Source organism: Coenobita brevimanus, chromosome 62 (assembly GCF_032717465.1).
Source record: "Coenobita brevimanus isolate Jiangsu-jjx chromosome 62, ASM3271746v2, whole genome shotgun sequence".
Lineage (NCBI taxonomy): Eukaryota > Metazoa > Arthropoda > Malacostraca > Decapoda > Coenobitidae > Coenobita > Coenobita brevimanus.
Genome location: NC_137015.1, coordinates 30,827,931 through 30,852,728, shown reverse-complemented (window position 1 = coordinate 30,852,728; position 24,798 = coordinate 30,827,931). Strand labels below are relative to the sequence as shown.

General features: G+C 42.3%; 2 non-coding genes across 2 annotated transcripts; both read left to right on the top strand.

Annotated features, from left to right (window-relative positions):
• The first annotated feature begins 3,944 nt into the window (after nt 1-3,944).
• On the top strand, nt 3,945-4,017 carry TRNAV-CAC (transfer RNA valine (anticodon CAC)). Its single transcript has one exon. It is a non-coding gene; the product is annotated as a tRNA-Val (tRNA).
• Nucleotides 4,018-22,900: 18,883 nt separating this feature from the next.
• Nucleotides 22,901-22,972, top strand: TRNAD-GUC (transfer RNA aspartic acid (anticodon GUC)). Its single transcript has one exon. It is a non-coding gene; the product is annotated as a tRNA-Asp (tRNA).
• The last annotated feature ends 1,826 nt before the right edge of the window (nt 22,973-24,798 follow it).

Here is a 24,798-nt window from a genome sequence, read left to right as displayed (position 1 = left end):
GGATGAGGAATTTGGAAGGAATTTGAGTGTAAAGTGGAGGGACTGTAAGAAAATGTTCTGGAGTGAAGTGAAAAGAGTAAGACAGGGTGGAAGTGAAGTTAGCAGGGGAGTGAAAGATAAAAATGGTAGATTACTAGTGGAGAAGGGAGCAAAAGTGAGCAGATGGAGAGAACACTTTAAGGAATTGTTGAACGTAGAGGATGGAAGTAATGCGAGTATAAGTGGCTGGGGAATGGCTGGGAGAAGGAGGGAGGTGAGAAGACAGGAAGAAATCAATAGGATAGAAGTTGTGGAAGCAATGAAGAAAGTTAAATCGGGAAAGCCCCAGGAATTGATGGAGTGTGGTGAAATGCTGAAGCATGGGGGAGAGATAGTAGTAGAATGGATGTGGAAGATGTGCAGATTGGCCTGGGAGGAAGGTAGAGTCCCGGAGGATTGGAAGTCAGGTATAATTATTCCCTTGTACAAAGGAAACGGGGAAAAAGAAGTATGTGGTAATCATAGGGGCATTTGTCTTCTTAGTATAATAGGAAAAGTGTATGGTAGGATACTTATAGACAGAGTTAGAGAAAGAACAGAGAAATTAGTTGGAGAAGAACAGGGAGGCTTTAGGAAGGGAAGAGGTTGTGTAGATCAGATATTCATTCTTAGATCTTTAGTGGAAAAGTTTCTAGAGAAGGGAAAGAAGTTGTATGCGGCTTTCATGGATTTGGAGAAAGCATATGACAGGGTGGATAGACAAGGATTGTGGAAAGTGTTAAGAATATATGGAGTAGATGGGAAGTTGTTGAATGCTGTGAAGAGTATGTACGATGGTGCGAAGGCTGCAGTGCGTGTGGATGGTGAACTAAGTGAATTTTTCTCTTTGAAAGTTGGTTTGAAACAGGGATGTGTCATGTCTCCATGGTTGTTCAATCTGTACATGGATGGGGTAATAAAAGAGGTACAAGGTAGGGTAGTGGATGTTGGAGTGGCCCTGGTGAGAGAGGATAGTGTTTGGAAAACCCTGTTCTGTTGTTTGCAGATGATACTGTGTTGTTGAGTGAAGACGAAGGGGAGCTGCAAGGCTTGGTGGATGAGTTTGAGAGAGTGTGTAAGAAACGGAACCTAAAGGTGAATGTAGGGAAGAGTAAAGTGATGGTCTTTGAGAGAGGTGAAGTTAGTGAATGTACAGCGAGGTTAGATGGTGAGGAATTGGAAAATGTGAGTACGTTTAAGTATTTGGGTAGTGTGATGAGTAAGGATGGAGGTTTGGAGGGTGAAGTGCTTGAAAGGGTACAGCAGGGAAGAAAGATTGCTGGTTCCTTGAAAGCAGTGATAAGAAACAGGGAAGTGAGCACGGAAGTGAAAAAGTTACTACATGACAGTATTGTGATACCAACTCTAACGTACGGAAGTGAAGCTTGGACATTGTTGGAAGGACACAAGTCAAGAGTGAGAGCAGTGGAAATGAGTTATTTAAGAGGAGCCTGTGGAGTCACGTGGAGAGACAGGCTGACGAATGAGGATATAAAGGAGCGTTGTGGTGTGGATGTGGATGTGATAGGAAGTGTTATGAGGAACACACTGAGGTGGTTTGGCCATGTGAAGAGGATGGAGGGTGAAAGACTGACGAAGAGAGTGTATGTGAGTGAGGTGGAGGGGGGAAGAGGAGGGGAGGCCGAGGATGAGATGGAGGGATGGAGTGGAGAGGTAGATGAGCGAGGGGGTGTGAGTTGGGAGCAGGGCAGTGAAATGGCAGGGGACAGGGCGACTTGGAGGCGATTTGTTTGTGGCCACCCCAAACGGGATTGAGGCGTCTGGCAATAGATAGATATATATATATATATATATATATATATATATATATATATATATATATATATATATATATATATATGTACAAAATAGTCCACTTGCAACTATATAAAGTAAATGCTATAAACATGATACAGATAACGTACAAATACATAAAAAAACAAATAAATTCTAAATAATAATAATGATAATAATAATAAAAATAATAATAATAATAATAAATAATAATAATAACAATAATAATACCATCATCATCATCATCATCATCAGATAAATGAAAACGTGAGAAAAAAAATTATGATTAGTAACAAGCTTTTTTTTCTTTTATCTGTTAGGAACTACATTTCCTCAATCATACAAGATTTCCTTAGTGCGTTTCTATTCTCCCTGACATACTGGTGGAGGGCCTGGAGGGTAGGGGTGAGCCATCTGCTTTGCTGTCTTTCTCATAACTTTCCATAATTTAAGAATAAAGGAGTGACCACCCAGCAAGGACCAGAAGACGGGTGTGGTTTGTGTATCCAGGCGTGTACCTCTCTCTAAACAAGGTCTTATCAATTGTGACTCCCCTCTCTCCTGGCCTCTTAAGTTTGACCACGTGCCTTTCTCTCTCTCTCTCTCTCTCTCTGGCTCGCTCGCTCAGTATGTGAAGCTGAAATAACAATTCATTAAGCTTTACGTGTTAAGTAAATGAAGCCAGACCGTCGCTGCCACCCTGCTGTTCACTGCCTTCCACCTGTCATCCCCACCCACCCTACCACCTCTCTCCCACACTGTCCCTTTGCCCCCTGTTTCCCTGCCATTCTCTTCCACCTTGCCACGCCCTTTCAACCTTGCCAGCTTCCACTCTGCTGTCCCCTTGTCCGTCACCACCCTGCCATTTCACTACCATTCACTTTACCATACCTTTGCACCCTGCCAACTCCTTCCACTCTGCTAAGTCCAAGCCCCCTACCATTCTCTTCCACCCTACTATCCCCTTACCCCCCTTCTACCTTGCCGTCCTTCCTCCATCTTCTTCGCATCCTGTTAACTCCACCTTGAAATTTTAGGCCAATGCTCCTTGCACCCTGCCATCTTTTTGATACTTTGTCATCGCCCACACCCTGCCCCGTCCTTCCATCCCCCTCCCTGCCCACCTCGCTCCCTCCTACCCTGCCTCTCACCACCCCTACAATCTCAACCCTACCCCCTCTTACTTTTCCCCATCACCACATTTACCAACCACACCCTGCCCTCCCTTCAATACCCCTTACCACCCCTTACCCTCCTACTTTCCCCCTTACCAGCCCTACCACCCCCCTGCCACCTGCCTCGCCCTGTGTCTGGCTTATGTCTGGCCTGGGCCGGCTCCTGTATCCCCTTCCCTCCCTTCCCTACCCTCCTGCTACCCTTCCTTGCCTCACCCACATGCGGTAGCCACGTGGTCGTCTCTCTCTCTCTCTCTCTCTCTCTCTCTCTCTCTCTCTCTCTCCACTACGATGACGTCCTTACTATTTTTTTTTTTTTTTTTTTGCTAAACGTCTGCATCTCAGGACGATTTTATTTAACTTGGAAAAGACCTCAAACATCCGTGAGGCTACAACTAACCCTTCCAGTTCCAAGAGTCTCTTGCAACGTGAATAAAATCGTCTGGAGGTAAAACAAAAAAATCATCCTCTCTCTCTCTCTCTCTCTCTCTCTCTCTCTCTCTCTCTCTCTTTCCCCCCCCTCTCTCTCTCTCTTCCCCCCCCCCGCTCTCTCTCCCTCCCTCTCTCACTTTTTGTGCCCATACATTCCTCAAGCCTTCGTCCCGGAGTCTCCCTCTCGCTCACTCCCAGTCTCAGGGTCAATGCTCTCTCCCCTATTTCACATTCCTCTCTCTCTCTCTCTCTCTCGCTCTCAAAACACACACCAATATTTTACCTCCCCTGTCTCTTCTCCCTTCTCCCTCCCCTGCTTCCTAAATTGCCTACGTGTCTAACTCCACTCTTAAAATCTCTCTCTCTCTCTCCCCTCCCTACAGGTACTTCTCCCCCTCCCCTTTTTTTTTCTCTCTCCTCTCCTTCCTTCTCCCCTTCCGCTAATTTCAGATGTCTCCCTTTTCCTTCCCCACCACCTCTCTCTCTCTCTCTTACAGTCTACCTTCAATTCCCAATCCTCCTTAAGTTTTCGTAGTGTAGTGGTTATCACGTGCGCCTCACACGCGCAAGGTCCCCGGTTCGATCCCGGGCGAAAACACAGGATTTTTTTTTTTTCATTCACTACTTTTCCCCTTAACCCTTCCCTATCCCCTGGAAGGAGGATGGTGGACTGTAGGAGAAGGGCAACTTAAGCCTGCAATCCACCCGGTTCACATTTCAGATGAGCCTATGGGTATTGCAAGAACAACCCCGAACCCATCAACTTCAATAAGTATTTAGTATCTTACAAATTCAAGACGATTTTACTCAGCTTAAGAAGGGCCTCTCGTATCGAAGAGGTTAATGAAGGGAAGTCCTCCGGATCGAAAAGCCTCTAGCAGTAGCGGCAGTTGCAACCCCAGGCTCACCAGGACGTGAACCCAGTGGACTGTAAGCTGAAGTTACTCTTTTCCTGCAGTCCACCATCCTCCTTATTGTGGATAGGGAGTGAACTGAGGGACTCGTGTATAACTAGAAGCCGAGTCACGCAGTCATATCGGTGCCACCACGTGAAGGCCCCCCTCCCCTGCACCACGAAAAGTCTCTGATAATAAACAAATAAAAACTTCCTGGTGGTTGCAAAGCCAAAGCAGGAAACATGTCATCGGAGTGAAGACGTCAGTTTTTATTTTAACATTACTCGCGTCCATTTACGAAGACTTATTTTTTTTTCCCATAAAGCAAGTGACAATTTATACTGGCTTATTCCTGCTACCTCTAGACGATTCTATTCATCGTAGGGGAGATCTTTTGCAAGGAAGGGGTCAGAGAAAGCTATATCCAGCGTTCCCTATACCAAACAGCCACGAAAGGACCAACAAGTCTGTTGCTGTTGTTTGCTTTCCTTTGTACTCCTTTGTACCCCCTCTACTTCGGAAAGCCTCTCCTAAACTGAACAAAATCGTCTGCAGGAACAAGAAAGAAGAAACGAACGTGAGAGAATTTCAAGAAGCTAATCTGTGTACAGGAGGGGATGAGATTACCCTCTTCACTCTCATGACTTAGTACTGAAGAGGGACGCCTTCACGTGGTGGCACCGATAAAACCATGTGGTTCTACTGCCGGTTATACAAACGTTCCTCATCTTCCCTAACCCCCGAAAGAAAGATAGTGGACTGCAAAAGGAGGGCATCTTCAGCCTGTGGTCTACTGGGTTCACACTTCAGATGAACCTCAGGCTACTGCTACTACTACTACTATTACTACTACAGCAACAACTACTACTACTATCATGAAGTACGGTGCTTTCCAGTTATCTAAAGCTGTCACTGATTTTCTTCAAGTTAGGAAAGGCTTCTGTTTGCGAAGGACTAAAGAAGGCTATATCTAATCTCCCCCGCCCCATGCAGTTTAAAAATCTTCCCTGCGCTACATAATATAATATGGAGACAGTAAGAATAAAATATAAAAGTACATCTCTGGACTGAAGAGACTGAACATAAGAACATAAGAAGAGAGGATAACTGCAGTAGGCCGGTTGGCCCATGCTAGGCAGCTCCTAGAAGAGTAACTGAACTACTAGAATGAGATAAGGATAGCAAAGAAGAAGTACTCTCCCCCGCTCTCCAAACCCTCCAGCCGAAGCCGGCAGGAAAAAGTCAGAAAGAACACCACGCCGTATAGAAAAACTGGCGTGGACATTTTACAGGAAAGTGTGAAAGGAGAATAGAGACTATCATAGTGTAACCTGAAAAGAAAAAAATTATGAATTAGTATTGGTTATAAGATTTTCTTTATTCTATATCCACCCTTTATATGTCATATGCTTATCTAGCCTATGCTTGAAACTCTCAATGGAAGAGGCAGCAACTACTTTACTAGGTAGCTTATTCCATTCGTCTACTACTCTGTTACCAAACCAATTTCTACCGATTTCCTTACTGAAACGGAATTTTTCTAGTTTGAAACCATTATTTCTAGTTCTATCCTGTACGCTCACTTTAAGTACCTTGCTAATATCTCCCTTATTTATACCATTCATCCACTTAAACACCTCAATTAAGTCTCCCCTTACTCTACGCCTCTCTAGCGAATGCAGACTTAGTCTTTTCAGTCTGTCTTCATATGACAGGTTCCGGACGTCATGTATCATTTTTGTCATTCTTCTCTGTACATTTTCTAACGAATTAATATCCATTCTATAGTAAGGACACCAAAATTGTACTGCGTAGTCTAAATGTGGCCTTACTAATGCTAAATAAAGTTTCAGTATTACTTTAGATGATCTATTGCTCACGCTTCTCGAAAAAAATCCTAGGACCCTATTTGCTTTATTTCTCGCATTAATACACTGTTGCCTTGGTTTAAGGTCGTTACTAATCATAACTCCTAGATCTCTCTCGCATTCCGATTTGCTAATTTCTTTGTTATCTAAGCTGTATTTAGTGGCGAAGAACCAAATGGGGTTGGTCAGAACAGGTTGGTCAGTCAGATAAAGTAAAGAATATTGAGAGGCAGTGGACAGACCATGGCTGCTGCTGTTGGTTTTGTGGTGGTGGTGGTAGTCCAACACCGGTTGCTAGACTGTTAATGGTTTCCAGACTGTTTGGAAAACGAGGACACTGAAACCAAGAACGTGGAGAGAGATTAAAACGTACATGAGGGAGGGCTGTTTGGTTTAATGGGAGGGAGTGGAAATGTTTAATAAATAGGACTTGGCGGATATGACTCTCTCTCTCTCTCTCTCTCTCTCTCTCTCTCTCTCTCCCTCTCTCTCTCACTAATCCTGGATGAACTTTGTCATCATACATCCGGCAGTGGTCAGATACCGACGGAAAGCCCAGGTAAGAGCCAATTCCACCAGCCCTACGCGCCCCTGGAAATACACCTGTGCTGGCTGGGGAGCGGGGGGGGATTGTTCTCGTAGACTTCGAAAGCTTCCTAACATCCTACCGTTACCGTTTTATTAACCCTCTGACCCAGATGTCGTCTTTCCCGCATTAACCAGGTCACCATCTAATAATTTCAGCCTACTTAGGAAGGATCTCTATTAGTGAAGAGTGAATCAGGTGACATTGCCAGTGAAGATAAAGAAATGTGCTCCATCCTAAATAATTATTTCATATCAGTATTCACCAAGGAAAATCTAGGCCTTGTCCCTCAAGCAGCAAATATTTACCATGAGAATACGGAAAATATTCTTAGTAAAATAACCATTAGTAAGGAGGACGTACTGAAAGAAATTAATAAGTTAAAACCTCAAAAATCGCCAGGTCCGGACGATATATATGCAAAAATTATAAAAGAAACCAAAGAAGAATTATGGCAGCCACTTTTAACGTTATTTAATGACTCTTTAAGTTCAGGAGAAGTTCCCGAGGCGTGGAAGACCGCAAACGTAGTGCCCATCTTTAAAAAGGGTGATAAATCAGCTGCGTCGAATTATCGTCCGATAAGTCTAACGTCAATAGTAGGAAAAATGTTAGAGTCAATTTTGGCAAATAAGATTAGAGAACACTTAGAAAGATTTAATCTTATTATCGAAAGTCAGCACGGATTCAGGCAAGGACGATCCTGCCTCACAAACTTGTTGTCATTCTACTCGGAGGTCTATGAGGCAGTAGATAGCGATAAAGCTTACGATGTTATTTATCTGGACTTTAGTAAAGCTTTTGATAGGGTCCCACACGAAAGGTTAGTTAGAAAGGTTCGAGCACACGGTATAGACGGCGATATCTTAAAATGGATAGAATCCTGGCTGAAAGGACGAAAGCAGAGAGTATTAATAAATGGAACTAAATCGGACTGGGGATTAGTAACTAGCGGTGTACCACAGGGTTCAGTACTCGGTCCCTTATTATTTATCATATATATAAATGATCTAGACTTAGGAGTCAATAGCAGCATCAGCAAATTTGCCGACGATACAAAAATAGGGTGTATCATTAACTCGACTGACGATTGCCATAACTTACAAAAAGACCTCGATACATTGTCCAAATGGTCTAAAACTTGGCAAATGGAATTTAACGTTGAAAAATGTAAAGTACTTAACGTAGGTAAGACCATTGGAGATACTAAATACAGCTTAGATAACAAAGAAATTAGCAAATCGGAATGCGAGAGAGATCTAGGAGTTATGATTAGTAACGACCTTAAACCAAGGCAACAGTGTATTAATGCGAGAAATAAAGCAAATAGGGTCCTAGGATTTTTTTCGAGAAGCGTGAGCAATAGATCATCTAAAGTAATACTGAAACTTTATTTAGCGTTAGTAAGGCCACATTTAGACTACGCAGTACAATTTTGGTGTCCTTACTATAGAATGGATATTAATTCGTTAGAAAATGTACAGAGAAGAATGACAAAAATGATACATGACGTCCGGAACCTGTCATATGAAGACAGACTGAAAAGACTAAGTCTGCATTCGCTAGAGAGGCGTAGAGTAAGTGGAGACTTTATTAAGGTGTTTAAGTGGATGAATGGTATAAATTAGGGAGATATTATCAAGGTACTTAAAGTGAGCGTACAGGATAGAACTAGAAATAATGGTTTCAAACTAGAAAAATTCCGTTTCAGTAAGGAAATCGGTAGAAATTGGTTTGGTAACAGAGTAGTAGACGAATGGAATAAGCTACCTAGTAAAGTAGTTGCCGCCTCTTCCATTGAGAATTTCAAGCATAGGCTAGATAAGCATATGACATATAAGGGGTGGATATAGAATAAAGAAAATCTTATAACCAATACTTATTCATAATATTTTTCTTTTCAGGTTACACTATGATAATCTCTATTCTCCTTTCACACTTTCCTGTAAAATGTCCACGCCAGTTTTTCTATACGACGTGGTGTTCTTTCTGACTTTTTCCTGCCGGCTTCGGCTGGAGGGTTTGGAGGGCGGGGGACAGCCTTCTTCTTTGCTATCCTTATCTCATTCTAGTAGTTCAGTTACTCTTCTAGGAGCTGCCTAGCATGGGCCAACCGGCCTACTGCAGTTATCCTCTCTTCTTTTGTTCTTAAGTATAAACTCTTCATCTCACAAAGCCCCTCAATCAGCTGAATCAAATCGTCCAGAGATGGCAAAAACAAAATATAAAATGGTAGGAGTATATAATCATTTATTTTTAAGGTTGAGACACTTTTCCCTTACAAGCTTAGGTGTGCATGTGCCACGTCAACCACTTCAGCACAATGACGTCACAAATTTTATTCTTGCTGTCACCAGGCGATTTTCTTTTCAGTTTAGGAGTGACTTTTCGAACGGCAGCTGGTTAGTTATTGCCTCCATTAACCCCTTCGGTGCCAGGGAGAGGAGGAAAGAACCTGGTCAGGCCTCTGGGGACATGAGCAGTGAGCCATGACCGGGCAAAGGGGCAGTGGGAAAACGCAAACTCAGTCGACAGAACTCTCTCTCTCTCTCTCTCTCTCTCTCTTTACATATGTCAACATCAATCAGTGAACATTAAGCTGATGCGTCTTTTCCCCAACCTGTAACAGTTCGTACGAGGCCGACAGCATGACTTGACCTTCTCTTCGGATGGAGGGTAACAAGCAAAATTAATACTTCCTCATACTGGATAATAGCGAATCATGATGGGGTCCTGTTGTAGTGCAGTGCTTGGAAAAATGGAGAGGTTTGACTATGCTTAGGGATGTCAAGGTCTGTATATGTTATCAGTAAGAACAGATAAGGATGTGAAGATATCCTACACTCTATCTACATTACCTAAAATTCCCATCTGTCTATGTTGAGTGCTGAGCTGTATCAAGGGATGTGCTATGGAAAGGATGTAAAAGTTGTGGTATTATTTCACTGACACGGAACTCCTGGGGAAAAAAAAAAAAAAAAAAAAAAGGAAAAAGAAAAATACAACCACCACCCAGTCAAATATCCACCACGGCCCGGGATTCGACTCTCAGGCTAATGGACACACGCAGATCAGAAGGCGAACTCTATAACCCCTGAACCAACATATTTTTCATACTTAACCCCATCATTCCGGTGGCTTATTTTTCTTATCAATCATGTCACCACCAGACGATTTCAATTGATTAATGTGGGATATACTGTAGTGGAGGGGTAAATGAAGGCTATATCCAATCCCTGCAGTTCGAAAAGTCTCTCACGCTCAAAAAAAAAAAAAAAAAAAAAAAAAAAAAAAAAAAATCTCCAGATATCAAGAATAAACTACAAAAATATCGATGAGAAGGATTCATTTCTTCAACACCACACCGATCAACAGCCGATCAGTATCATCATCATCATCATCATCATCATTATTACCATCATCATCAACATAACCCTATTCCCACAATTATACATCGAAAGAGTAGGATAAAAAAAAAAAAAAAAGGAAAAATTCAAATGCACGCGGACTCTCATCAGATCACACGGCGAAAAAAAAAAAAAAAAAAAAAAAGTCTTCGCCTCTTCCCTCCGCATTCAGAAAGCTGAGGGGTTCTCACCAAAATGAACCCCTTCACTCTGACGACGTATGCTTATTATTGCCACATGAAGACGATTTTACTGAGCTTAGACGTGACTTCGTGTAAAAGGAGTCAGATATAGCTTTCATTAGCACTTCCGCAGCTGGTGTTCTAAATATAAATCCCCTGAATATAAATCGTCTGCCAGCAGCATGAATTAAGTGATTATGACGTCCTCTGGTGGAACAAGTCAACCCTTCCCTACCAAACATCTCCGTTAGGCTGAATAAAATCATGTGGCAACAGGAAGAATAAAGGAAAGTATAAATCGCCGTCCTTAAACTGTTAGCTGATGTTACTACGTGTCTTCCACTAAAGGCATCAGAAGTCAGTTACAAAAGTTTCTGTTCATCTTTTCCTGTATACCTTCCTGTCAGCCCTGGTTTTCCGCTCCAGTTTTCCTGCTAACATTGGGTGATACTGTATATGTATCGGCGGTGGTAATTCTGTGTCTGTCACTGTGCTGTACTGGCTGGTCTTATTCATCATCATAACTCTATTTCCCACATTTCTCAACGGTGAAAAGCACCCATTCTCCATACTCTTTGTTATCATCATTTCACAACTTCTCTCAGAAGCCTCACGTAACGATCCTTTCAGGGTATGATATACTGTATAAAGAGTTGCACATTCTACCGTACTATCAGCGACAGATTTGGGTAATATTTTTGACGCCATTCCATACTTTTCCTTCACAAACAGTACGATGACGTCTTTCTACATTTTCCTAAGAGAAGAACGTACTACTACACCCGCGTGCAAATGCTGGCGGGGGTTATGCGTTTGGTCCTACTTGTCTGTCTTCCTGTCTGTGTGACTGCCATCAGGAATGTGAAAGAGCTACTGGATGGAATTGCACCAAATCTGGCATAATGCCAGAAGATCATCAGAGAAACAGGTGAATAATTTTTGGCAAAAAAGAAAGAAAAAAAAAAAAGGTCATTGGTAAAGGACTACTCAAAGTTTTGATCCGATTTTAACCAAACTTCCTCCACGGGCTGGGAAACAGACAATGATGAAGTGATTTAATATCGAGAAGTCAGTCAGCGGTAAAGGTCACAGGCAAGGTCAGAGATTCGCTCCCCTAACTTATATTTAAAAAAAAAAAAAAAAAAAAAAAAAATCTTCGAGCGCAATTGTGGTCCGGAGCACATTTGATTCGAACAAGCCTTCTAGCCTGTTAATGATGTGATGTATTCACTTCATATGAATCACAATTAAATATACGTATTTATATGAAACACACTTCGGGAAGTATTATTCATTAGCTCGCAAATAAGCCCACTCTCGTTGCAATATACTTTTGCCCCTCTCTGATGGCTTATTCAATATATGAGAGTTCTCTAGTAAGAAAGAAGTAAATGGAGTAAATTTAACTCTTCCAGTGTAGACAGCTTTGCCAAAGATGAGTGATGTCGTCAGGAGGCACAGTGCATAAAACTTAAAAATACGTCACTTGACTGAGGGGAATTATAAAGAAGCATACACAGCTCTACAGAAACACAGCTCAGTAAACACTTAATGGAAGATGAACGTATGCTTTGCTTATCTTTCATGAATTCTATGCCATATCTTTATTATCGCTAGCTTCAGATTAGGAAAGTGTCCAAAGTAAATATAGCTTCCCCTGGCTCCTTCACCACAAAGGGTCTCCGCAAATATGAATAAAATCGTAGGGGGGCAGAAAGAATGAATGAATTGGATACGTCAAAAGACACTAAGGGTAATGATAAATAATAACAGTAACAGATAATAATAATAATGATAATAATAATAATAATATAATAGCAATAATAATAATAATAATAATATAAAAAGGAACCTTCCAGCGACGTACAGTACATTTCAGAGGGGAACCATTATATTCTTAAAATGTCCATAACTTGGACATATACCATATACACTTTAAAACTGCCTCCCATACTGAACATTTAATTTACACACTTTTCATGTATTCCAGACTTAGAGCCTGTGTGTGTGTGTGTGTGTGTGTGTGTGTGTGTGTGTGTGTGTGTGTGTGTGTGTGTGTGGTAAATAATAGGTAGGGGCGGGTCACTTCACACGAATCCGTCGGCAAAGTTGCCAGTCCATTTTAGGCGTGTGTATGCTGAACGATACAATTTATTATGATCTTCCTGACTCTCCCTCTCTCTCTCTCTCTCTCTAACCCCCGATAACCCAAACAGTGTGAAGGGGGTTAATGAAAGCTACAACCCAACCCCAGAACACCGAAAAAAATAATAATAACAATAATAATCCCATCCTGAGCTGAATAAAATAGTTTGGCAGTAGCAAGAATAAAAGTACAGAGAGTCATCGATGTGAAGTGGTTAAACTGCTATCGAACAGACGTTATACTTTCACCCTTATCATACTGCCAGGCTGGTACGATTGCAGAGATAACGATGGAAGGGTCAGGACGAAAAATTGGTACATGTTCCTCTCAATCCAAGGCGTCAAAGGGAGTCTATCAAAGGCGAGGAAGAGGGCGGTAACTTTAAAAACAAACTCAGCTGTGTGATGGTCAGCGATGCACTCAGTGACCTTATGAGGGTTGTTGTGCTGGCTATGACACACACACACACACACACACACACACACACACACACACACACACACACACACACAAAGCGTTGCGGTGTATGGGTGGCCTGGGAGGAGAAAAGGGGAGGTAAGGGAGGTGAAGGAAGGGTCTGGGTAGGGGGATGTCTCACCTAGCAACACGTTCTTCCTCCCTCCCTCCCTCCCTACTCACCTTATTCTCTCTCTCTCTCTCTCTCTCTCTCTCTCTCTCTCTCTCTCTAACACACCCACGACCCTGACCTCCCCAATCTCTCTCTCTCTTCCTCCTCCCAATTATTCCTTCTTTCCTCCATCTCCCTCCGTATTTTCCTCCCTTCACGACCCTGACCTTCCATCTCTCTCTCTCTCTCTCTCTCTCTCTCTCTCTCTCTCTCTCTCTCTCTCCCTGCCTGCTTTCCTAGTAACAGCACTCAGCAACAGGCAACATTGTTCTCGCCAGGGAGGGCGAGAGGGAGGGAAACAGGGAGGGAAGGAGGGAATGGAGGGAGAGGAGGAAGGAGGGAGAGAAGCAAAGGGGAGACGGCAGTGAGGGAAGAAGGGAGGAGGGGAAGGGGGGGAGGGAGGGAGGGAGGGAGGGAGGGAGGGAGAGAGAGAGAGAGAGAGAGAGAGAGAGAGAGAGAGAGAGAGACAGACAGACAGACAGACAGACAGACAGAAAGGGACAGACAGACAGACAAAGAGAAGAAGGGGGAAAAGAGAAAAGGGCGGGAGGAAACGAGGGGAGGTGAGACACAAAAAGGAAGGGAGGGAAGGAAGGGAGAAGGGAAAGAAAATGGAAGGGAAGATACGGAAAAAGGAGAATGAGGGAGAGGAAAAGAGGGCGGCAGAGGGGGATGAAAAAATTGAAAGTATGGGAAAATAAGGGAGGAAACGGAAGGAAGCAGGGAGGGGAGGGAGAGGGAAAGAGGAGGGAGGGAAGAAGGGAAAAGAGAGGAGAGAGAACAAGGAGGGAGGGATGGAGGGGAAGGGAGGTGGGGATGGATAGAGAGGAAAGTACATACAAGCTGGCATTCCCTTGGGACACACACACACACACACACACACACACACACACACACACACACACACACACACGTACGTACGCAAATTGCTTGCATAACATCATCGCAAATTCTGTCCCCCCTTCTCTTTCCGTCCCTGCGTCTCTCTCTCTCTCTCTCTCTCTCTCTCTCCATTCATCCCTTTCTGCGTATCCCTTCTTTCACTCTTTTTCTTTAAGTCCTCCTTCTTTCTCCTTTTTTCCACTACATTTTTCCCTCCTTGTTTCTCCTTTTCCTCCCTCCCTCTCTCTCTCTCTCTCTCTCTCTCTCTCCTTGTCACAGCACCTCACAACGGATTTATGAGAACTAAAGGAACATGGTATCAGTGGCTGTGTGTTCAGGTGGGTCGACAACTGACACACACACACACACACACACACACACACACACACACACACACACACATACACACACAGAGTGAGAGAGAGGGAATCAGTGGCAAAGAATCAGACTGTACAGAGACGCAATTAACGGTAAAGAATCAGACTGTACAGAGACGCAATTAACGGTAAAGAATCAGACTGTACAGAGACGCAATTAACGGTAAAGAATCACACTGTACAGTGACGCAATTAACGGTAGAGAATCTGACTGTACAGAGACGCAATTAACGGTAAAGAATCAGACTGGATAGAGACGCAATTAACGGTAAAGAATCAGACTGGATAGAGACGCAATTAACGGTAAAGAATCAGACTGGATAGAGACGCAATTAACGGTAGAGAATCAGACTGGATAGAGACGCAATTAACGGTAAAGAATCACATTGTACAGAGACGCAATTAACGGTAAAGAATCAGACTGGATAGAGACGCAATTAACGGTAAAGAATCAGACTGGATAGAGACGCAATTAACGGTAAAGAATCAGACTGGATAGAGACGCAATTAACGGTAAAGAATCAGACTGTACAGAGACGCAATTAACGGTAAAGAATCACACTGTACAGAGACGCAATTAACGGTAAAGAATCACACTGTACAGAGACGCAATTAACGGTAAAGAATCACACTGTACAGAGACGCAATTAACGGTAAAGAATCAGACTGGATAGAGACGCAATTAACGGTAAAGAATCAGACTGGATAGAGACGCAATTAACGGTAAAGAATTAGACTGGATAGAGACGCAATTAACGGTAAAGACTCAGACTGGATAGAGACGCAATTAACGGTAAAGAATCAGACTGGATAGAGACGCAATTAACGGTAAAGAATCAGACTGGATAGAGACGCAATTAACGGTAAAGAATCACACTGTACAGAGACGCAATTAACGGTAAAGAATCAGACTGGATAGAGACGCAATTAACGGTAAAGAATCAGACTGGATAGAGACGCAATTAACGGTAAAGAATCAGACTGGATAGAGACGCAATTAACGGTAAAGAATCAGACTGGATAGAGACGCAATTAACGGTAAAGAATCAGACTGGATAGAGACGCAAGTAACGGTAAAGAATAAGACTGGATAGAGACGCAATTAACGGTAAAGAATCAGACTGGATAGAGACGCAATTAACGGTAAAGAATCACACTGTACAGAGACGCAATTAACGGTAAGGAATCAGACTGTACAGAGATGCAATTAACAGTCAAGAGTCAGACTGTACAGGGACGAAAATAACGGTAGAGAATCACACTGTACAAAGACGCTATTAACGGTAAGGAATTAAACTGTACAATAATTATACCTGGCGTACCACAAGGTCAGGTAAGGTCTCGTTCTGTACTTAATGACACAAATGACAGTAATAAAGGGTTAAACTGCAAACTATCCAATTCCCAGGTGACACAAAAATTAGGTACTGAATAGATGCACCTGAATTATGACAATACAGAGAGATCTTTACAAATTATTCACCTGGGTTCAAACACTGTATTTTTTTTTTTAAGATGAACAGAGCAAGGAAAAACAAATTAAATAATACAAATTCATATATCAGATTACAGGTGTCCTCTGTTCATAAAAAGTCTGTAACAGTTGAACTTTTGTAGGTTAAAATTTTTGGGGGAAACTAATCTGGGGAAGAGAGTTGCAAAGAGAATGCATTACTTCAACAGAGAGATATATGAGAGAAGGGGATGTAAGCTGGGGAGTGGGCAGAGAAACGGCAGGGGACAAGGCGACATGGAGGCGATTAGTTTGTGGCCACCTCTTACGGATTAAGGCGTCTGACTATAGATAAACAGATAGACAGATCGATAGATAAAAACAGAAATTCAGCTAGACTAGGAACTATAATTAAGCTTACACAAATTTAGGAATCACCGTTACAAATGAACAAAATCCAAGCCAGCGGTGTACCGAGACAATTAACTATGTCAATGATTTTATTAGCACTGGAAATTAAATGGGATAGTATCATTTTGGGGAGTGTGCACAGAAATGGCATGACAAAAGGCGACATGGAGGTGATTTGTTTGTGGCCACCTCTTACGGGATTAAGGCGTCTGACTATAGATAAACAGATAGATAGATAGATAGATAAGAAAAACAAAAATTCAGCTAGACTAGGAACTATAATTAAGCTTACACAAATTTAGGAATCACCGTTACAAATGAACAGAATCCAAGCCAGCAGCGTACCCAGACAGTTACCTATGTCAACTGATTTTATCAGCACTGGAAATTATATGGGAAAGTATCATTTTTACATTGTACTGTTTCTCAGCACGGCCACAATAAGAGTGCTGTGTTAATTTTTTTATAATTTACAAAGAAAAAAGGCAGCAGCAGGAGCAATAATAATAATAATAATAATAATAATAATAATAATAATAATAAATAATAATAATATGGAGAGCGGCAAAGAGTGACACTAAAGATGCCTACACTGATAAACATGGGACGCAAGGAGCGCTCACCTAATAAAAGGCAGACTACGAGGACATCAACTTAAAGGACATAAAATTCTCAAAAAGTCAAGATAATAATAGCTGATAATAAAGAGATAACCAAGAACATGCTCAGAAATAATAATGTTAATTTTACCAACCAAATAAAATCAAAACGTTCCTTCTACAATATCTTCAAAGACTTTTTTTTTTTTTTTTTTTTTAACGTCTTACTAAATTATTGAACTTAAAGAGAGACCCTCGAGGGAAAGGGTCGCCGTATCTAAGCCCTGGTTCAGAAAAATCTCTCACAAGCTGAATAAAATCGTCTGCAGAGGGCAAGGATAAAATATAGACGTGATAATGAAGGAGTTAACGTCCTGCAACCACCAGGGGATCTCTCTCTCTCTCTCTCTCTCAGATGGCTTGCAGGTTCGTTCGACAACACACTAATTTGGTCATAAAACAATATTTTTGGTAAACACACACACACACACACACACACACACACACACACACACACACACACACACACACACACACACAGTTTCTGACCCCTTCACTACCACATGCCTCTCGTGAACTAAATAAAATCGTCTGGAGGCAGGAAGAATATACAAGTACTTAGGGGGAAAAAAATCACCCTATCGGAAGGGTTAATGGGAGTTGCAAACGCATGTAGCAAATGATGTGAGACACTGCATAGATTTCTATATGGGTAACCCCTTCTGGCCATGGACTTTTATTCACCCCTATCAGCTGTCGGCGCTAATATTCAACTTTAGGAATGACCTTCCATATGCAAGGATTTCATGAAAGAAGCATCTCACTACTCTAGATCGACAATCATTCGTAGGGTGAAAAAAATAGCCTGGGAATTACAAGAATAAAACACATACGCCCTCAGTGTGAATGGGTTAAACATATTTCATAAATGAATCCTGGTAAAACCCACAACGCACAACCGATTTACAGCCTGTCCACACGATGATTTTGAAATACGGAGTATGGTAATACACACAAAAAAAAGGGGGGGGGGTAAATAATAATCGTGCAGTCGTCATGAACTGAAACACTTGCCTGCTTCTAATCTACACTTTATAGCACGCTTCTTCATCACACTTAAAAACAGATGAGTAGCGTGCTGGGACACGACAGATGCGCCCTGACTGACTGGAGGGGCCTTAAGGTCGAATATTTTGCCCTTCCGTCTCACCTTTACCTTTGACAGTTCATCATGGAAATACTTCATCCCTACCTGACCCTTCACCCATATATCAAGTCTGATTAAAATCGGATCAAGAGTTTATGATGATCTTACCCAAACACTGCTTTTCACCTACTGTTCTGAAAATAAAATTGTTTCATTCTCGGCTAGCCTTAAACCCTTCCACCAAGTTTCACCCAAAATGAATCCAAACTGAGTAAAATGGCTGAACTCTGACCCTGATCTGTACCTCCGATCAAAGATAAGATTGATGGCAAAGTTGAATCCTTTCCGCCTTTCCTGTCCCTCAGCCCATCCACCAAGTTTGGCCACAAGTCGAATGATCCTTGACTTATGACCTATGACCTTTTTCGGCCATAATATTAATCACCTGTTCTTACGGTTCTCGGTCTCTAAGCCAAATCTGATGCAATTCCATAGGACGATTTTGCATAACCTTGCCAGCTGACAGACAAAAGGGACCAAATACATAACCCGCTCTCGCCTAGCCGCACGCGTATGAGAGAGAGAGAGAGAGAGAGAGAGAGAGAGAGAGAGAGAGAGAGAGAGAGAGAGAGAGAGAGAGAGAGAGAGTGTGTGTGTGTGTGTGTGTGTGTGTGTGTGTGTGTGTGTGTAAGGCAGGGGGAATAACCTCTTATGTTGCTATATTTATCTTAAACCAACAGAAATGATAACACAGTCAGAGATCACCTTACAACAAACAGCCCTCAATGGACCTTCTGTGGCTGTCTGCATTCTTTTGTACAGTACTCTCTCTCTCTCTCTCTCAGCACCTAAATGAGAGAGAGAGAGAGAGAGAGAGAGAGAGAGAGAGAGAGAGAGAGAGAGAATAATGACATAAGCTCGTCCTGGGTACAACTAATTCAATCACAGCCCACGATTCAAAGCTTACATAAAAGACCTAAAAGATTTCCCAGTCCCTTTCCACCTCTTTTAATTTCACGTCATAATAATCCCTTTGTTGCTTAAGACCCAATGGAAGATGTATTATTCAGGTTGGCACTAAACATTTATATTCTTCTAAGCAATAATCAAGAAGTTTGTATCTTTCTGTGTGCTTTGGTTTAAATGATTTGTTGCTCTGAATGCTTTTAATCCATATGCCAGGGTACGACATACATAAGGTGGTCCAAATATTGCGCAGCTCAGTTTCTGTGTTGCAGGGACGGCTCATTTAACGTTACCAGTGTCTACCCCACCAAGTTTGGCTAAAATCGGATTAAGAAAAATACTTGAGTTATTTTGTTCACACACACACACACACACACACACACACACACACACACACACACACACACAAACCCCTCACTTTGTTGTGTATACTATTTTATGTTCGTTCTGCCTGCCTGTTTATCGATTTCATGAAGGAGCCTAAATATCAGCGCTCCTCACACCAGCAGACTGAGCCGCTCCGGCAACACACAAGACTGGAAAGTGTAATATACGGACCACCCTGTATATTTTATTTCTGCTGAGACCTTATTTATTTTTCGTTATATTTATTCATCTATTTCTTAAGGAGAGACGTACAGGAAGGGGTTACTAAGAACTATATGTAACCCGCCAAGTTCGAAAAATCTCACCTATACTGGATAAAATCGTCTGAAGCTAGCACGAATAAGCCGATTTAATGCGTCTCTCGATCACAATTTTTTTTTCCTTTTGCCAGACGATTTTTTTCACCTGAAGGAAGCCCTAGGAGTCTGTGGGATCAAGATTAATTACTTCCATTAACCCTTCCCTTGCTATGAATGCCCTTGTGTATTTTATTCAGGCTAAAACCAGACGATTTTACTCATCTGTGGGTTTAAGAGTACTGTTTCTGCTTTCCCTTTAGTTGCCAATAATGCACTTGGGTATTATCTTCAGGCGAAAACAAGACGATTTTTTTTAGCTGGACAAAATCCTAGCAATCAATCCCTTCACTAGGATTACTTCTTATCTTACTTTTTTCTACGCTATCTCCAAGCGATTTCCCTCAGCTCAGGATTTCACTTTTGAACTGGGGGGATTGAATACAGCCTTCATGAACCCTTCCATAACTAAACTGAGTGAAAGATTGACTAGAAGAGTGTATGTGATGAGGTGGAGGGGGAGACCAAGGATGAGATGGACTGGAGTGAAATATACGAGGGAGGGGATGTGAGCTGGAAAGAGGGCAGCCTGACAGTGGAGGACAGAGTGACATGGAGACGATTTGTTTGTGGCAACCCCTTCCGGAATCTCGTTATAAACAGATAGACAGGAAAACTAGAATGTTCTTCTAAGCTGACTAAAACCGAATGCACGTCCTCGGGCGAAACGGGTTTAAATCCGGTGAAAGCATCCCAACAAAGGTCATGACTGGGTTCCATTAAGCAAGCGCTGCTGCTTCCTCTGGCTTGGTGTCTGCAGCCTACCTCACGCCATCTTTTACGTGTGAGTTACGGCTCATATGATAGTGATGATGATGATGATGATAATGATGATGATGATGATGAAAAGTGACCTGGGTGGCAAAACAGCAAACAGAATTTTCTTGAAATAAAATAACTACCAACGTATTCCCTGTGTGTCGTAACGCTTTCAGTACGTGACTTCTCTTGCACAGTACTTCAGTCTTGCCACCACTAGACGGTTAGACTCAGTCTATAAGAGACATTCCGAGCTGTGGAGGTTTGACACAACTTTCATTACACCCCCCTCCCCCCATCACCACCATTACAAAAGGTCTCCCCTAAGTTCAATTAAGATCGCACGGCGGCAGTAGCAACAGCAGCTGCAACCCCAGGATCATCAAAATGTGAATCTAGTAGACAGTAACTGAAAATGCCCTCCTCATGCTGTCCACCATCCTCCTTTCTGACGACAGGGAAGGAGGTGAGGGACGTTTGTATAACCAGGCAACGCGGCCAACCGGTCATAACGATGCAACCGCGAAAAGGCGTTCCTCTCCAGCAGCAACCACCACCACCACAACCACCACCACCACCACAACAACAACAATAATAATAATAATAACAACAACAATAATAATAATAACAATAATAATAATAATAAATACTACTACTACTACTACTACTACTAATAATAATAATAATAATAATAATAAGTCAAGAGTGAGAGCATTGGAAATGAGTTATTTAAGAGGAGCCTGTGGAGTCACATGGAGAGACAGCCTGACGAATGAGGATATAAAGGAGCGTTGTGGTGTGGATGTGGATGTGATAGGAAGCGTTATGAGGAACACACTGAGGTGGTTTGGCCATGTGGAGAGGATGGAGGGTGAAAGACTGACGAAGAGAGTGTATGTGAGTGAGGTGGAGGGGGGAAGAGGGAGGGGGAGGCTGAGGATGAGATGGAGGGATGGGGTGGAGAGGTATATGAGAGAGGGGGGTTTGAGTTGGAAGCAGGGCAGTGAAATGGCGGGGGACAGGGCGACTTGGAGGCGATTTGTTTGTGGCCACCCCAAACGGGATTGAGGCGTCTGGCAATAGAGAGATAGATAGAATAATAATAATAACCAGAATTCTAAAATTGCTAAGGCAATATTCAAAGAATTCCACATTCCACGTGAAGATGCTTTTGTTATCATTGTAGACCTAATATTATGGGACTTTTGGTATGACTCAGAATTTTTTACGGTGACCTTGTGATCAAGATCAAAATCATTCATCCTATGCAAATCATGTTCACTCATGACCCACTACATTTCCACCAGGTTTGGTCCAAATCGGCCAAGTACTTTCCGATTTAGCACTTCCAGGCATGAGGCGGCCATTTTGAATTTCCTCAATATCTCAAAAAGTATTTGTTGGATCTCAGTATCAATACCAAGGTGCACTAGTATTTGCAAAGCAATCGATTCCGTAGTTTTTGCAGCGCAGGAGTGCAAACACTGAAAAAAACAGAGGGTGCTAATGACAAAAAAAGCCTACAACTATACATCTTTCCTGAAAATTTCAGGAGTCTCTATCTCGAACGGTCTTGGAATGCCAGCCTTCTAGATCTCCCCCCCCCCAGAAAGAAATAATATCTACAAAAGTTCTTAATTAATACTTATACTCGTGATGATGAGGTTAATCCCTTCACTACAAGGACCTCTTATATGTACGGTTTTATTACAAACGATTTAATTCAGCTTCTGGCATATTTTTCGAGATGAGGGGGATCACGCACCGCCCTAATTATCCCCGCACTACTAGCAAGGAAGAAAACCGCTGCATAAAATCGTCCGATGGTAGAGTGATTAAGAAAGACGCCATCGTACTAACGGGGTTAAATGATAAATAAAACTGAAGGGATTGCAAGTCTCAGGGACAAAAATCATCGTCATTCTGTACTAGTGTAGGGAAGTGGCGACCCCTGCCCCCAGCACGTGTATTGCAGGCAGCCTCGTACCGCCTACACCCAGCGGCGTATCAGGTGTGGTGGGACTGACTGCACCTGGAGTTTCTAAGACTTTTCTTCCTGGATTCATGCCTCCAGTGAGACGAGTCAACCATGACGTGCACATCACCAGCATCATACCTAAATGTGAGTAACTGAATGATGATGATGATGATGGAGGGCTTGTATAAATTTTGGTCCTTAAAAATCGTGCGTGAAATGCTTAAGCGTACTCTAAACATTAATATTTGGTACACAATCTATGGCTTCTCAGGTACTTTAATATCCACCATCAACACAGCGTTTCTGACTCAGGTACCAGGAGTTTCTTACGCTGAAAATTATCGTGCTGCTTCAGTAAAATCAAAATATAAAAGACGCCAGGGAAAGTTACACATTTATAAGCACTTTAAAACTTCGCCTATTTTCTTATCAGTCACCTTTCTTAAAATCCAGTCCTCGGTAGTATAGTGGTTAGTATCCCCGCCTGTCACGCGGGAGACCGGGGTTCGATTCCCCGCCGGGGAGGACCACGCTTTTAATATACTCTTCTATACGCTGAAGTCATCACGGGTGTTCCTGCTGCCATCAAACTTTAATCCAGAGGGAAATCTTATGCACTAAAAATGTTAATGAAAAGCTCTATTTTGGCTCTGTTTAAAAAGTCTCTCCTACGCTGAATAAAACTGTGTGTGTGTGTGTGTGTGTGTGTGTTGTAAAACTCGAGTAACTTCCTCAGTACGATGATATCTTTTGGGGAATTTTTCTTGCTATCTTCAGACAATATTACATAATCTACAAAGACCTTTTGGTAACCATGAGTTTACTGAAACCTATATCTACTTATCCTGTTCGTAAAGCCTCTCCTAAACTAAACGAAATCGTTTGATGGTAACAAAAATGAAATACAAGCAAGAAAAGGCACTCAGAGAGCACAATACCCGCGCCTTAAAGTTGGTCTAAGAGATCAACTTTAATTGGCTTTGCCCTCTGACCTTGGCGTTCGACCGATTGTTCTAAAACTTGAATTACTTTATCCCTGCCAGACCCCCAACCCTTCGACCAAGTTTGGTGCAAACTGGATCAAAATTGTTTGAATTGAGCCACTGTTCTCAAAATAACATCTCTTCAACTGTGTCTGACCTTCAACACTTCCACCAAGTTCAGTCCAAATCTAGACAAAACAGTTATGCTATAGGGTTTAACAAAATCGAATAACTTCAACCTTGTCATTTCCCCTTACCTTCCACCAAGTTTGCTTTAAATTGAATGAAAACTGTTCAAGTTGACCTTCTCATCTGACTTTCATCTTTGCCTTTGCCCTGTGACCTTGACCACAGGCTCAGTATTCTTAAGATTGAATCCTTTCGTCCTTTGCCTAGCCCTCAAGCCTTCTAACACGTTTGGTCTAATCGAGTCAAAACTGTTTACCGGGATGCTGACCTTGCCATATGAGCTTGACCTCTGACCCCATCCTGCGACCTTGGCCGTTCGTCGTGTGCTCTTAAAATCGAATCTTTTCGTCTTTGTCTTATCCTTAACCCTTGCAAGAAGTTTAGAATAAATGGGATCAAAATTGTTTATGCTGATCTGGTCATGTTCTTTTGACCTTTGGCTTTGCAATGTGACCTTGCCATTATATGAACTGTTCTCAGAGATGAATCCCTTGATCCTTAAGTTAACCTGAACCCACCAGGCTTGGTTTAAATCGGATTAAAAAAAAAAAAATGATGACCTTGCTATATGACCTTCATCTCTGACACTGCTCTGTGATCTTACATGTTCACTGGATATTCTTAAAAGGGATCGTTTTCTTTCTTGCCTTACCCTCAAGCCTTCCTTCGATTGGTTTAAATCTGGGCAAAACTGTTTAAAGTGACACAGCCGTATGGCCTGGATCTCTGGCCAACTGTTCTCAAAATCAGTCAACATTTGAGAAAACCCTAAGCCCTTCCATAAATTTGGTTAAAATCAGACAAAAATTTATTGAGTTTTGTTCACTCACACACACACACACACACACACACACACACACACACACACACACACACACACAGTACAAAAAGAGGTCAGCGTTGTGAAACGACAAAAAAAAAGGGGGTCTTCGAAACGCCCACACCACCGCCCCCTAATTTTCATGCAAACTGTCTCGTAACACCAATGACATGAAAGGAACGGATAAAATCAGGAATTCTTTCTCAAATACCATAAAGGAAAATTGAAGGTCTCTCTCTCTCTCTCTCTCTCTCTCTCTCTAGTCCCCTGAGAGCTAGTCAGAGAGGCAGCACATGGCCCGCCCAATAAAACACACGAGGACACTCACTGGTTCTCTCTCACACAAACTCTCTTTCTCC